The sequence below is a fragment of the Jaculus jaculus genome, chromosome 2, assembly GCF_020740685.1.
Source record: "Jaculus jaculus isolate mJacJac1 chromosome 2, mJacJac1.mat.Y.cur, whole genome shotgun sequence".
Lineage (NCBI taxonomy): Eukaryota > Metazoa > Chordata > Mammalia > Rodentia > Dipodidae > Jaculus > Jaculus jaculus.
In genome coordinates this window covers 164585429-164600235 of record NC_059103.1, presented here as the reverse complement: position 1 = coordinate 164600235, position 14807 = coordinate 164585429, and the positions used below count along the sequence as shown (strand labels likewise).

Genomic DNA, 14807 nt, shown 5'->3' with positions numbered 1-14807 from the left:
TGACTCTTACAGTCTTTCTACCTCCTCTTCTGCAAAATTCCCTGAGCCATGGTGGGTGAGTTTTAAGTCTACTTAAGTGATGAGCTCTTAGGAGCCTGTGGATCTCTGCTTTGGTAGATATTGAGTGTCCTCAGTGTCTGTCTCCTCCACCCTGGTGCTGATTGTCAGGTTCACCATGTAAGCAGCATTCTTGCTCATCTCTTCAATTCCTCTGTGGATTCAGCTGTGGCTTGGCTGAAGTGCAAGGGGTGGTTTATCTCCTCATGTCTTGCAACCTTCTGAAGAAAATGAACCGAATCTCAAGAGTGAAGTCAGCATAGTTTAAAAAGGATAAGTATTATGAATTCAGGGAGAATTTGACATCTTAAATTTTGATTAACCCTCCTCCTGCCTTTTCTCTAGTCAGTCCCTTTCCCTGAACTCACTTAGGCCTTTCTACCCCCAGTAATCTGCTCTTCTACTTACATACATGCAATACCCTCTCCTTAAGTCCTCCCCTCTCCTACTTCCCTTATAACCCCTTTCTAGAATCCTGGCCGGTGCTACTGACTTTTATTCTAACTCACATACAAATCTAAACATTTGTAGCTAGGATCCACATATGCGAGAGAACATGCGGTGTTTAGCTTTCTGGGCTTGAGTTACCCAACTTAGCAGAATCCTTTCCAGATCTACTCATTTCCCTGAAAATTTCATAATTTCATTTTTCTTTACCACCAAATAGAACTCCATTGTATAAATGTACCACATCTTCATTATCCACTCCTCAGTTGAGGGACTTCTAGGCTGGTTCCATTTCCCAGCTATTGTGAATTGAGCCACAATAAACATAGATGAGCAAGTATCTCTAAGGTAGTGAGATGAGTCCTTAGGCTATATGCCTAGGAATGGTATAGCTGGTCACATGTTAATCTATTGTTAGCTGTCTCAAGAACCTCCACACTGATTTCCACAATGGCTATACCAGATTGTATCCTGATCAACAATGTAGAATCTTTTTCCACATGCTTGCCAGCATTTATTGTCATTTGTTTTCTTGTAATAGCTACTCTGACAGGAGTGAGATGGAATCTCAAGGTAGGGTTTTTTTTTTTTTTTGTGGAGTGTTTTATTTATTTATTTATTTATTTATTTATTTATTTATTGCTTTTTCAAGGTAAGGTCTCACTCTAGCTCAGGCTGGCCAGGAATTCACTATGAAGTCTCAGAGTGGCCTTGAACCATGGTGATCCTCCTACCTCTGCCTCCTGAGTGCTGGTAGTAAAGGCATGTGCCACCATGCCTAGCTTACTTTTTTATTTTTAAAAATATTTTTAAGGGCTGGAGAGATTGCTTAGTGGTTACGAAGTTTGCTTGTGAAGCCAAAGACCCAGGTTCGATTCCCCAGGACCCACATAAGCTAGATGCGTAAGCAGCACGTGTGTCAGCAGTCCATCTGCAGTGGCTAGAGGCCCTGGTGTGCCCATTCTCTGTCTGTTTCCTCTCTCTCTCTCTCTCTCCTTGCAGATAAGTAAATAAAAAATAATATTTGATTTATTTGAGAGGGAGAGGGAGACAAGACAGATGCATGCGCCACTTTGTGCATTTGGCTTTAGGTGGGAACTGGGGGACCCAACCCAGCGGTCAGACTTTGCAAACAAGTGCCTTCACCTACTGAACCATCTCCCCAGTCCTGGAGTGCTTTTTTTTTTAAAAAAAAATTATTGACAACTTCCATAATTATAGAGAATAAATCATGATAATTCCCTCCCCTCCCCCACTTTCCTCTTCACAAATCCACCTGCCATCATATTCCCTTTCCTTCTCAATTAATCTCTCTTATTTTGATGTCATCATCTTTTCCTCCTATTATGAGGGTCTTGTGTAGGTAGTGCCAGGCACTGTGAGGTCATGGATACCCAAGCCATTTTGTGTCTTGGAGGTTGTGCTGTAAGCAGTCCTACCCTTCCTTCAGCTCTTACATTTTTTTCTACCACCTCTTTTGCAATGGACTCTGAACCTTGGAAGGTGTGATAGAGATGTCTTAGTGCTGAGCACTCCTGTCATTTCTCAGCACTAAGGTCACTGCCATCAGAAAATAGAAGCTTCTCTAACCAAAAATGAGAGTAGCATTAATATATGGGTATGAACATTAAGAAAAGACCTTAAAGGACAGTTAAGTGAGCATAATATATGTGTTTACACAGACAACAGTAGCCATTAGTCCTCTAGGACTCATGGCTTTTCCTGTCATAGGCTTTTGACTAGGTTTTCAGTACCAGGCATGTATTCCCTCCTGTGGAGCAGGTCTCCAGTCCAATTAGAACGCAGTTGTTTGAGAGCTGCTCGGGTCATCCCTATTATCTTCTCCTGCAGGTTTTCTAACTTTGCAAGCCTGGTGTGAGTGGAGAATCTCTTTCTTGTAGTTCTGCTGGCTCAGGATGGGCTAGGCCAGTAAATCTTCACAGGTGACCATTTGAGCAGCGACCGGAGCCAATTCTGGGTGGTTGTGTAGTTTCTGGAAGCTGCGCGTCTCTCCTGCTTCTCAGCTGAGGTTTACAATTCCTTACACACTTTTACTTTTCGGTAGAGGGGTGTATCATGAAGTTTTCTGCTGTCCCCCCCCCCCCAACCATGATGCTTTGGCATGACTACTATGCAGCCAGAAGTTGTAGTGAATGGTTCTCATGTGCCAGACAGTGACGGTGCTTACTTATAAGCATCTCATTACATTTCCAAAACGGCCTACAAAGTATCATAACTGTTATTTTGCCTACTTAATTTACAAGTAAGGGATCTGGGACTTGGAGAATTGCTCATGGCACAAAACCACTAAGACACAACTATCATGTGATCCCTTTTCTTAATTTCCCTTCCCCTGACAATGGGTCAAGAAGCGTCTGAGTAAGGGAGAGACAGACTCAGACCCTGAGGAGCAGCCTGGGGTGGAAAGATGGTAGATCCCAGTGGTCTAAATGAAAATTGTTTCTTTTTTAAGCATTTTTTTATTTGCAAGGGGAGGGAGGAGAGAGAATGGGTGTGTTAGGGCCTCTAACTGCTGCAAATGAATTCCTGAAGCATGTACCACTTTGTGCATGTGGCTTTACGGGGGTACTGGAGAAATGAAACTTGGTTTTTAGGCTTTGCAGGCAAGTGCCTTAACCACTGAGCCATCTCTCCAGCCCAAGAATTCTTTCTTTTGTTATTTTTCTTTTCTTTTCTTTTTTTTTTTTTTTTTTGAGGTAGGGTCTCACTCTAGCCCAGTCTGAGCTGGAATTCACTATGTAGTCTCAAGGTGGCCTCAAACTCAGTGATCCTCCTACCTTGGCCTCCCAAGTGCTGGGATTAAAGGTGTGCAACACCATGCCCGACCCAAGAATTATTTCTTTGTAATGATTGTTTATAGCCACAGCAGTCTGGGTGCTCTGTAACTAGTTGCCCATATGCATTTTTCCCAGGAAACTTTTTTGTTAGAAATAATTTTATTTCTTCACTTGCAAGCAGAGAGAGAGAGAGAATTAGAGAGAAGAGAGACAGGCAGACAGAATGGGCACACCAGGAACTTCAGGCACTGCAAATGAACTCTAGACACATGTGACACTTTGTGAATATGGCTTTAAATGGATATTGGGGAATCGAAACTGGGTCTTTAGCCTTTGTAGGCAAGCACTTTAACTGCTGAGCCATCTCTCCAGTCCTTCCCCAGGAAACTTTTCAGTATAAAGCTGTTTAGGAACAATGACAAGGGATTGTGTCTAACATAACCTTTGATGACTGCTGTCCCCTCAGACCCACAGTGGTGGCCAGGCCAACAGACTCATCAGACCACAGCGGGCAGATGATGTTTTGAGGCTTTATTTCTAGCTTGTTCTCGAAGCATTCCATCCTGTTAACCTCCCTTCCATCTTCTGAGTCACTTTACCTGAAGCTGGTAGAGCTCTGCTTCGCTTCAGGAACCACGAGCAACTACGTAGATAAATAAGGCTTTTACTCCTCCCTGACCTCATAAAAGTAGAATTGTGACTGAGTTACATTCTCCAGAGAGACGAAGGTGTATGCATATGTGTCTAGGCAAGAGCTAGTCACATAAACAGCCCGGAGTTGCTAGGCAACATAATACCCACTTCACTGGCTGCAGCAGTGGCACTGTTTGCTCTTAGAGCCAGGCATATGGGGGGGGGGGAGGGAGAAGGGGTCCAAGTTTATGCCCCAAGGACAGAGGCACAGAAGGGCTATGTGTGATATCTTTTGGTTTCAACCCTTTGTTTTCCTCTCTTCTTCCAAAGTCCCCTGGGTTCTGTTTCATGCTTCACTATCAAGAGAGCAAAGATGAGATGTAAAAATGGGAGAAGGGACTGACAAGCTACGCAGCACTGAAAGAACCCGGTGAGAGCATTGCTTGTGAGAGCACGTGTGTGTGCATGTGATGGTTCCACTCTATAAACATCTAGGCTGGCTTCTGCGGGTTACCATCTTCTAACTTACATGCCACTCTCCCCTGAAAGCCTCCCGAGCTGGGCTCATTGTCTCCCGTTGTGGACCTTTATTGCTGTTCTTGTCATTATTGCTGGTTGGGAAGACTTCCCTTCCATGTAATATTCACCAAATCTCTGGCTCTCTTCTCATGGAGGAAACTGAAGGGAGTTCACATTCTTTCTCTGCTAGCCCTTACCAGTTCGAGTCTCATGTAATCAGATTACACTGCCTGGAATTTTGGATCATGAATTAGTGACATGAACACAAAAGAGATGGCTAGAATGAATCTTTGTTTCTTGGGGCAGGGGAAGTTCTCTCCTCCAGGGTTTGTCCCTCACAATGGCATTTGGAGTATCTGGCGTTCTCCCCATTTTCTGAGCTTCCTCCTTAAGCCCTTCTAGATTCTAACAGCCATTTAGAGAAGGTCCCCACGCTGTACCCTAGGCCCCTCCAGAGAATATTTCTACCTGTCATCCAATTCTGTTTCCAAGCTTGACCCAAGAATCTTGACAGAGCCACTATCTCATGAGAGAACAAGACTACCTATGTTTGGGCTGGAGGGATGGCTTAGGGATTAAGGCATTTACCTGCAAAGCCAAAGGACTCAGGTTTGATTCCCCAGGTCCCACGTTAGCCAGATGCACAAAGGGGCACATGGGTACTTGTGTCTGGAGTTCATTTGCAGTGGCTAGATGCCCTGGCTCACCCATTCTCTCTCTCTCACACACTCTCTTTCTCTGTCAAATAAATAAATAAATATTGTAAAAAAAGACTACCTGTGTTCTTTCTTATATTTGGTGTATGTAATAAATTATGACAAACTGTGGATGAAAATAACAGAGTGTGTGGCTGGAGAGATATCTTAGAGGTTAATGCATTTTCCTACAAAGTCTAAGGACCTAGGTTTGACTCTCCAGAACCCATGTAGGACAGTTGTAGATGGTGGCGTACATTTCTGGAGTTGGTTTGCAGTGGCTAGAGGCCCTGGCTTGCCCATTCTCTCTGTCTCTTTCTGCTGGCAAATAAATGAAAAATATTTTTAAAAAGAATGACAGAATGTATCTGTGACATTTCTAGAGGATGAAACCTGAAACCAGGAGCAGGTGAAACCAGCACTGGCAGTCCATGTCCCTTCCGTTGCACTAAGAGAAGATGGGGTCCTTGCCTCTTTCCAGATTCTGACAACTTCAACATTCCTTGCCTTATGGCGGGGATTGCATCACTCCATTCTCTGTCTGTGGTCACATTGCTCTACCTTCTGCTGTCTGTGTCAAATCTCCTCTGCCTCCCTTTTAGAAGGATATGTGATTGCATTTAAGGTCCATTCCACAATCCAGGATGACCTTCCATCTTGAAATCGTTAATCACATCTATAGAGACCTTCCTCCAACCTTTCCTCCGTTTCCTTTGCCATATAAGGTTATATTCAAGGGTTGTAAAGGTTGGGGCATGGGTATACCTTTTGGAGGCCATTTTTCAGCCTACCACAGTACTCTCAACTCACCCCTCTGTAGCTCTGGGTGTTGGTTTACTTCTCTGTCTCTCTCACTAGACTGTGAACTCCTAGAGCTCAGGAGCTGTTTGTCTTCCCTGTCATCCATCTGTGCCCCTGCACTTAGGGATGTAAAGCTCTCCACAGAATGAATCAACAAGCAAATTACACTCATGATGCAAGTTTTCTTTTATCTTTAGCAAAAGCTTTTTAAAAGCCCACAAAAACCATATTGGCTGGGATGTTAATGGGAATTGCATTAAATCAATAACAACTTTAGATAACTGCTTGCTATCTTTTACTACCAAATCTCTGTTTTTTTTTTTTTTGTTTTTTTTTTTTTTTTTTTGTCCCTGAGGTAGGGTCTCTCTAGCCCAGGCTGACCTGGAACTCACTCTGTATTCTCAGGGTGGCCTTGAACTCACAGTGATCCTCCTACCTCAGCCTTCCGAGTGCTGGGATTAAAGACATGCACCACTACGCCTTTCTAATGCCAAATCTCTGATCTATGAATGTGCTATGTCTCTATATTTAGTTAGGACTTTATTTTCTTTTTTTTCTGGGGGTGTTGTTTTGAGGTAGGGTCTCACTCTAGCCAAGGCTAACCTGGAATTCACTCTGTAGTCTCAGGCTGGCCTCAAACTCCCACTGATCCTTCTTTCCTCTGCCTCCTAAGTGCTGGGATTAAAGGCATGTGCCACCATGCCCAGCTTTAGGACTTTATTTTCTTTCAATAGCATTTAACAGTTTTCTTCAGAGAGATTAGACACATGTTTTATTAAGTTTATTTCTAGGCATTTGATACTTGATATATTTTAAGTGGTATGTTTTGTTTCTGACTATACAGAAAGATAGTGCATTTCTGGATATCATTTTAGCTTACCATTCCTTTGATAAAATACTCATGATAGCCAGGTATGGTGGAACATGCCTTTTTTTTTGTTGCTGTTGTTGTTGGTTTTGGTTTCTGAAGGTAGGGTCTCCCTCTAGCCCAGGCTGACATAGAATTCACTATGCAGTCTCAGGGTGGTCTTGAGCTCACAGCAGTCCTCCTACCTCTGCCTCCTGAGTGCTGGGATTAAAAATGTGTGCTACCATGCCCAGCTGTGACACACCTTTAATTCCAGCACTCGGGAGGCAGAGGTAGGTGGATTCCTGTGAGTTCGAGGCCACCCTGAGACTACATAGTGAATTCCAGGTCAGCCTGGGCTAGAGGGAAACCCTACCTAAAATAAAACAACAACAACAAACAACAACAACAACAACAACAACAAAACAAAACAAAATTCAGAGGCAAACTACATCTTTTGTAATAGCCATGCTGATATAAACACTATCTGGGTAATACAGCTAGTTTGTGAACTTGCAATGGCTCTCCTTTGCCATGGGCTAGATCAACAGACTTGAATCTCGCGGCCCTGCCTCCCTCCAGCTCACGAGGCAGACGCTGCTGATCTTTTCTTGGAGAATGCACCCTGGTGCAATCTTTGACGGTGCTCTAGGCAGCTGCTCCACGCAGTAAGAGTCAGGTACGGTGGTGCTCCCCTGCAATTCCAGCACTCCAGAGGCTGAAGCAGGAGATTGGAGCTCACGGACAGCCTGGGCTACAAAGAGAACCCAACAACATAACACAAAGCAGAAACATGCATGACATTGTAGAAGATAAAACACCAGCCTCTGCATTCCAGTTTTACATTGGCCACTTCCACATTATTTCCAGTGCCAACTTTATCTTTAACCATAACCAGACAAACCACATTTCTCCTCCTTCCTTCCCTCCTTCCCCTTTCTTCCTTTTCTCCCATCTGCCCTCTCTCCCTCCCTCCATTTTCTTTCCTTCCTTCCTTCCTCTCTCTCTCTTTCTTCCTTTCTTTCGAGATAGAGATAGAGATAGAGAGAGACAGATAGAGAGAATAGGTGTACCAGGGCTTCCAGCTACTGTAAAGAAACTCCAGATGCGTACACCCCTTGTGCATCTGACTTATGTGGGTACTGGGAAACCCAACCTGGGTCCTTAGGCCTCTCAGGCAGGTGCCCTAACTGCTGAGCCATGTCTCCAGCCTCACTCTCCACTTTCTTCTACCATGTAGCAGTTCCACTTCCGTTTTCAAAGCAAGCCCCCCCCCCCCCCGAAACATAAGACACTTGTCTTTAACCTTGACACATGAAATCACTTCTTTCCATACTGCCAGTAAGGTTTGTTTTCTCCCCAGTCTCCAATTATAATCAGCGTCTACTCACTCCAATAAAGTTCCTTTTCTCACTCCATCATGCTGACTCTTAATTTATTGTCGCTCCATAAAATACAATATGTTAAACATCGCAGTTCTCTTCTGGGTTTCTCAGAGGAGGCTCACGAGCTGCCAAATGGCTCCATTAACTGCCAAGTTGTGCTGCTCTGTGCTCCCCCCACCCACTGTCATGTCTGCTTGGGGAGACAGCCAGGTGTGTCTGGTCCTCACCAGTTACTGTCTGACCTCTACCTCTGGGCCAAGACCCATGAGCTTCCCACCCTTCCCTTCCCCACAGGGTGATTTTCATGGCGAAGTGGATGAGAGTGCAAGCAGGCGAGGCAGGAACCAGACACTCGCTCGCCACTGAGAGCGCAGGGAATGTTTCCCTACAGTGCTTTCTGTGCCCTCGGGTAGTACCAAGCTCACTTTTCAGCGACAGTGTGGGAATAAATCATCAGGCTGGTGCCTTTCTCCAGAGTCATGGGTTGCAGTTGGTAGATTTATGTTTGCGCTGTGTCATCCTTCACATAGGAAGAGAAGCACGTTTGGATGGTGTCTGCGTAAACACCTTTAGACACGTGAGATGACTTCAGTTTGGACATAATTATTCTTTCCTGCTGGTAGTTGTTGAGGTTTCTTGGATTGATTCTGAAAGGACCAGCCCGGGGATTTGTAATGATGTGTATGTGCTACCTCGGCAGACTCTGCTGGCATTGGCTCTCGTGGCTGATGGCGGGAATCTAGGCTGCGAGACCTCACACTCATCCAGTATAATAGTTCAGAATGTATTTATTCACAGTTTGGGGTGTAACATTGGGGCATGAGAGGCATACGTTTCTATGGTGTGTAGTGTGGGGAGCCCTAAATCATTGGGTCACTTTCAGAGCAGCCTGCTGTGATAGCCAGAGATGCAGCCAGGGTGGCCTGTCCCAGCTCCAGATCCTGACCTCCTTTTCTTTCCCTCTCCAGCCTGCAACTCAAGATCTTTGGCCAGAGATTCCCGGAGCTCATGAGCCCACTCTTTTCTCTCTTCTTCCACATCAACTATGAAGAAAGCACTACATGGGGAAAAAAAAGATTTTGCATTTTTTTCAGAGTTTAGAACTCCTTTATACTTCCTATTATTGGAAAGGATAAATGAAATGTCATTTCTTTCTAGACATTTTTTTTTTTCTGTTTTATTGAGGTAGGGTCTTGCTTTAGTCCAGGCTGACCTGCAATTTACCATGTAGTCTCAGGCTGGCCTTGAACTCATGGAGATCCTCCTCCCTCTGCCACCTGAGTGCTGGGATTACAGGTGTGCACCACAATGCCAGGCTTCAATCACTAGCATCACATAAATAGGGTTTGTTGGTGCACACCTGTAATCCCAGTACCTAGGAGGGGAAGGGAGGAGAATCATAAGTTCTAATAAGATAACATAGAGCTGGAGAGATGGTTCAGCAGTTAAGGTGCTTACCTATAAAACCTAACAACCCAGATTTAATTCCCCAGTACCTAAGTACAGCCAGATGCACAAGGTGGTGCATACAATTGGAATTTGCAGTGGGCTGGAGGCCCATTCTGTCTCTCTCCCCTCTTCCTACTTGCAAATAAATAAACTGTTTTCTAAGAAGTTTTGTTGTTTGGGGATGTTACATGCTGTGACTGAAGGAGAATGATGCCTCACATGACTTACAGTAAAAGTTTCAAACAAGAGTCTATGTTATGTAGGTACCTGAGGTTCATGGTCATAGCCAGAATCTTGATGGGCCAGCCTTCAGCTTTTCTGTAATTACCAGGTCTCCAAAGCAGTTTCCAAAAGACATTTCTGCTTGTTCTTCATGCCAGAGCCAGACAAATTTGAAATCAGGCCCCTCTTTATTCTTCAGTTTATAGCATCACAATATGGAAGCCTTGCTTGTCTTTAAGTTGCTGTCCAGTGCCCAGTGCCAACCCTCTGATCTTGGCAAGAAGGGGCCTGACTGAGAGCAGTATTAGCATGCCTCCCAGCACTACAGACAGCCATGAGCAATGGGTACTGGATTCTCGGGTGTCCATCCAGAAGGGGATGTGAGGACTGTGCTCATTGGATGCGAGGTATTTTGCTCTTGGATGCAGCGCATAAACATCTGGTCAAGACTTTGAGGCAGGCAGGCAAGCCTGATTAGTGCTGTTTATAGCAGATAATAAAGGTCTGATTCTCATTTGAGAAGCTAGTTATTGGTCTTTTCCAATTACCTGTTTTCAGAACAACAAAAATGTTCTCTGACAAAGGACTCCTACCAAATGTTGGAGTCACAAAATATGACGGTGTGAAAAGGAAAAGACTTGCAAGGGTATGGATATCCTTGCAGAATGTTGTGGAACGGTGTTTCTCAAACTTGAATGTGATCACAAACCCACAGTTTTGCAGTGGAGTTTCAGAGTCTGAATTCTTAGAAACTCCCAGTGGATGACTGATGTTGAGAGCCCTTAACAAGGAGCATGGGCTTTTATCAGTTCTTCTCATATGGAGGCTGGGCAGAGGAGGCATGTTTAGGAACTGATGTTGTTTCAGGACATACATTTCCCTGAGCACCCACCAGCGCTGTCAGATTGGACATAATGATGGGCACAAGTGTTTAGGAAAGCTTTATTGAGGCATAACTCACAAACCATACAATTCATCTAATTGAAGTGTATAACTCAGTGATTATTAGTATCATTTCTATAGCCATCACCACCACCTCATTTTAATATTTTATTCCTATCACTCAAATAAGAAACCACGTGATTTTTTTGCCATAATTCTTGATCTCCACTCCTAGTTCCAGGTAACAATTAAACCTGTGGCATATCTCTAAGTATCTGCCTTTTCTGGATCTTTCATATAAATGTAATCAGATATATGGTGTTTGAGTATGGCTTCCTTCACTTAGCATGATGTGTTTGGAATTCACTCATATTGTAACATGAATCAGTATGTTGTTCCTTTTAATGGTTTCATGGTCTTTTAAAGGCTTTGGGCTGGCTATGATGGTGCACTCTGGCAGTCCCATCATTTAGGAGGCAGATACAGATGGTGAGTGCAGTTTCAAAGTCAGTAAGATCTACAAGACATCTTCCTTTTTTCCTTCCTTCTTCCCTCCCTTCCATCCTTTCTTTTTCTTTATTTCTGAGAGACAGGGAAAGAGAGAGAATGAGAGAGAGAGAAACAGAGAGTATTGGTATACTAGGGTGCCCTGCCACTGCAAACAAACTCCAGACACATGTGCCACTTTGTGCATATAGGTACTGGGGAATTGAACCTGAGCCAAAAGGCCTTGCAAGCAAGCACCTTTAACCACTGATTCATCTCTCCAGCCCAAGACGTCATCTTTAAAAACATACATACAAATTTTTGAGACTACTAGATGTATACTAAATTAGTTTAAGAAAACATCATCTTTTGTCTTTTTTTTTGCATTAAACTAGTAGTTTATCAAGACTAGGTTTGATTAAGATCTTTATGTAATTAATGTACATATATGTGGAAACAAACATTATCTGCACAGAACAAAGTTATCTCCCCTAGACATGATACAACAGGTCTGATAAGTACAAATCTATTGCCAAGTAAAGATTCTATGCATCAGTTCCACAAGGAAAAGCAGGAAAAGAATGTGTAGCCATAAGAATTCAGGTATAAATTGTGTTCTGAAAATCTAGAACAAGGGACACCATGTTGCTCCCAGTATCCTGACATGAATAATTGCTTAAGCTACTGAGCCATGCATGTCTTTTCTGGAGCTAGAGCCACACTCTAACTTACTTTTTATTCTGAAGATGTTTCGATTTCCTAAGAGTCTATGACTGCTGCTGTTTTCTTCATTTTTGTGGAGGCTCCTCATTCTTCCACAGACCCTGAGGACTTTCCTACTGTCCTCTCCATTACTTCTCATAGTTTATGTTCCAGCTCTGTCCACCACACACTCTGGTTACCGGGAACCTGGGTCTGCTCTAGTAGTTTCTGCTGCTTGCACTTAGGCAAGAAACTCAGAAACATCACACCTGAGAATACTCACACCAGTGCCCTTGGTTTTAACCTTCTTTGGGAGTTTGACAACCGCTTGCCTTGAAGGGTTCTGCTTGGCAATGAAGTGCATAGTTGTCAGGGCTGCAGATGGTTCTGGAACTGAAGGAGGGTCCATGAATCTTCCAGAAGCATCTGATCCTGGCTGAAGCCATCTTTCATTAAAGTCTTCCATTGCCATGGAGGAAAGATCCCTTAACTCTTTTTTTTTAATGAGAGAGAGAGAGAGGGAGAGGGAGAGGGAGAGGGAGAGGGAGAGGGAGAGGGAGAGGGAGAGGGAGAGGGAGAGGGAGAGGGAGAGAGAGAATTGTTGTGTCAGGGCCTCAGTCACTGCAATTGAACTTCAGATTCTTGTGCCACCTAGTGGGCATGTACAATCTTGTGCTTGCCTTACCTTTGTGCATCTGGCTTATTTGGGATCTGGAGAGTACAACATGGGTCCTTAGGCTTTGCAGGCAAGCCCCTTAACCACTAAGCAATCTCTCCAGCCCTCCCTTAACTCTTGTAGCACTTCTTGAGCTTTCTGGGTGGGGGACTGTGGAAGCATTGATGGGTCTCAATACTTGATAAATCTCATTAGTCACCTTTCCTGAGGCACCAACAGAGATTGGAGTCACAGATTTCATAAACGTCCTGTTTAATAGTGACAGCCTTGTTTCCACAGCAGCAAGGAGGTGTGCATAGCAAGCTAAAGAATGGTTCCTCTTTCTGACTCTCTCCTGGATGTTGTGCTTTAACTTGTTTGCTTCTGACATCTCAGACATCTCTGATACAGGATTTTCTGATGGACCAATTCCATTCTGTTACAGTTTTTAGGGGAAATCCCTCATGGTGGGGAAGGCATGGCAGGAGCAGGAGGTTGGTGTCACATCTTCACATCAGCAGGGAGGAAGTGGTAAGAGATGAACTGTCATCTTTCAGACTGAGGAAGTAGTGACATTAACCAACCCCATGCAATTATGATTGAAATCAGTGTCTCCTGACTTTAATCCTAAGACACTTTTCCTTACACACACTCCTTTTTAACCCAGAAGACAACAGGTTTCAAGTCACTTAAGCACAAACAGCTCTTTCAAAGCAATGCAAAGCATAGTGCAAAAATGATGTGTTAGCTACTTTTCTCATCACTGTAACAAAATACCTGACAGAAACAACTTGGTGGAGGAAAGATTTATTTTGTCTCTTAGTTTCAGGTGATATCCATTTATCATGGTAGGAAAGAATGAGGGGTTGCAGCTGCTTGGTCTGTGGATGAAGGGGCCATCTTGGTGGATCAGAAAGCAGAGAGCCCAGGACCAGAATCAGAACGAGGTTATCACCTTCAAAGGCCTGACTCTAGAGGCCTGTGTCTACTAGCCAGGCTCCACAACCTGAAGGTCCTACAACCTGCCCCAAACAGTACCACCAGCTGGGGACCAAGTATTCAAAACATGAATCTGGGGCCTAGGGAGACCAGAGTTCAGATCCCTGGCACCCATATAACTGTTGGGTGGACATGTTGGCTCTCCTGTAATCTTAGTGCTCAGGAGGCAGATATAGGGGACCTCTAGCTTGACTAGCCAAATCATCAAGCTCTGAGTTCAAGAGAAAAACCTGTCTCAATAAATAATGTGGAGAGTGATTGAGGAAAAGGTCCAATGCCAATCTCTGGTCTTCACACATATTTGCATACATGTGCATACACAATTGCACACATGGGTGAACCTACACACATGGGAACATGCATGCACATGCACTTGTATATCACACACATACACACACACACACACACACACACACACATGCAAAACAAACACACCTCATGAACCTGTGATATTTCACATTCAAACCATAATAGAAATAATAATAATTCAAACTATAAAACAGGGTAGGGGTTGGCATGAGTCTTAGAAAAGGGTAGCAGACAAAAAGAAAGTTTCAACTTCAAGACAATCTTGTAAAGGTTCCATCACCCCTGACAGTATCACTCTGGTGACCAGGGATTTAACACATGGGACTTTACACCCTAACTATAGCAACTCCTATCCCCAGTTTCAGGCTAGAGACAACCTTTTCAGTAAATACCTAGTAACTGAATAATTACTTAAGGAAACTTGATCTTTTATTTTTAATTTTACTTATTAGAAACTTTGTTGTATGGACAAGTCATGGGTTGGCCCTATTCCCTTTCTCCCTGTCCCCCTTCCACTAAGGACCCTCCTCAGTGGGGTTACTGGTATTCACCATGGGGTTATGGATTATGGGTTATGAGTAGAGAGCCACAATCAATTCCACAATGTTCTCTGAGTGATGGTGGTGTGTGTTATGTAAGTCTTCTTCTGTGTTAAGCTCTCAGAAACTTCTGGATTTCCACTTTGATATGTTTTGAGTGTCCTCAGAGTCTATTGCCATTACCCTGGCATAGGTCGTCAGTTTCTCTGTGAAAGCAGACTTATGCTTAATTCATCAATTCCTCTGGGGTTCCACCTGGACCCTGGGTCATGTGCACAGGGTGGCTCATCCTATGATATGGAGCCAATTATCTTTTCTTGTCATGTTGATGGATTTTGGCTCTCCCTGGTTTTTGCTGCCTTCTGTAAGAGAAAATGGATTC

The 14807-nt window shown here is 43.9% G+C and overlaps 1 pseudogene; it reads right to left on the bottom strand.

Annotated features, from left to right (window-relative positions):
* Nucleotides 1-11949: 11949 nt before the first annotated feature.
* The window catches only part of LOC123458702, a 50015-nt pseudogene continuing 47157 nt past the window's right edge, over nucleotides 11950-14807 (bottom strand).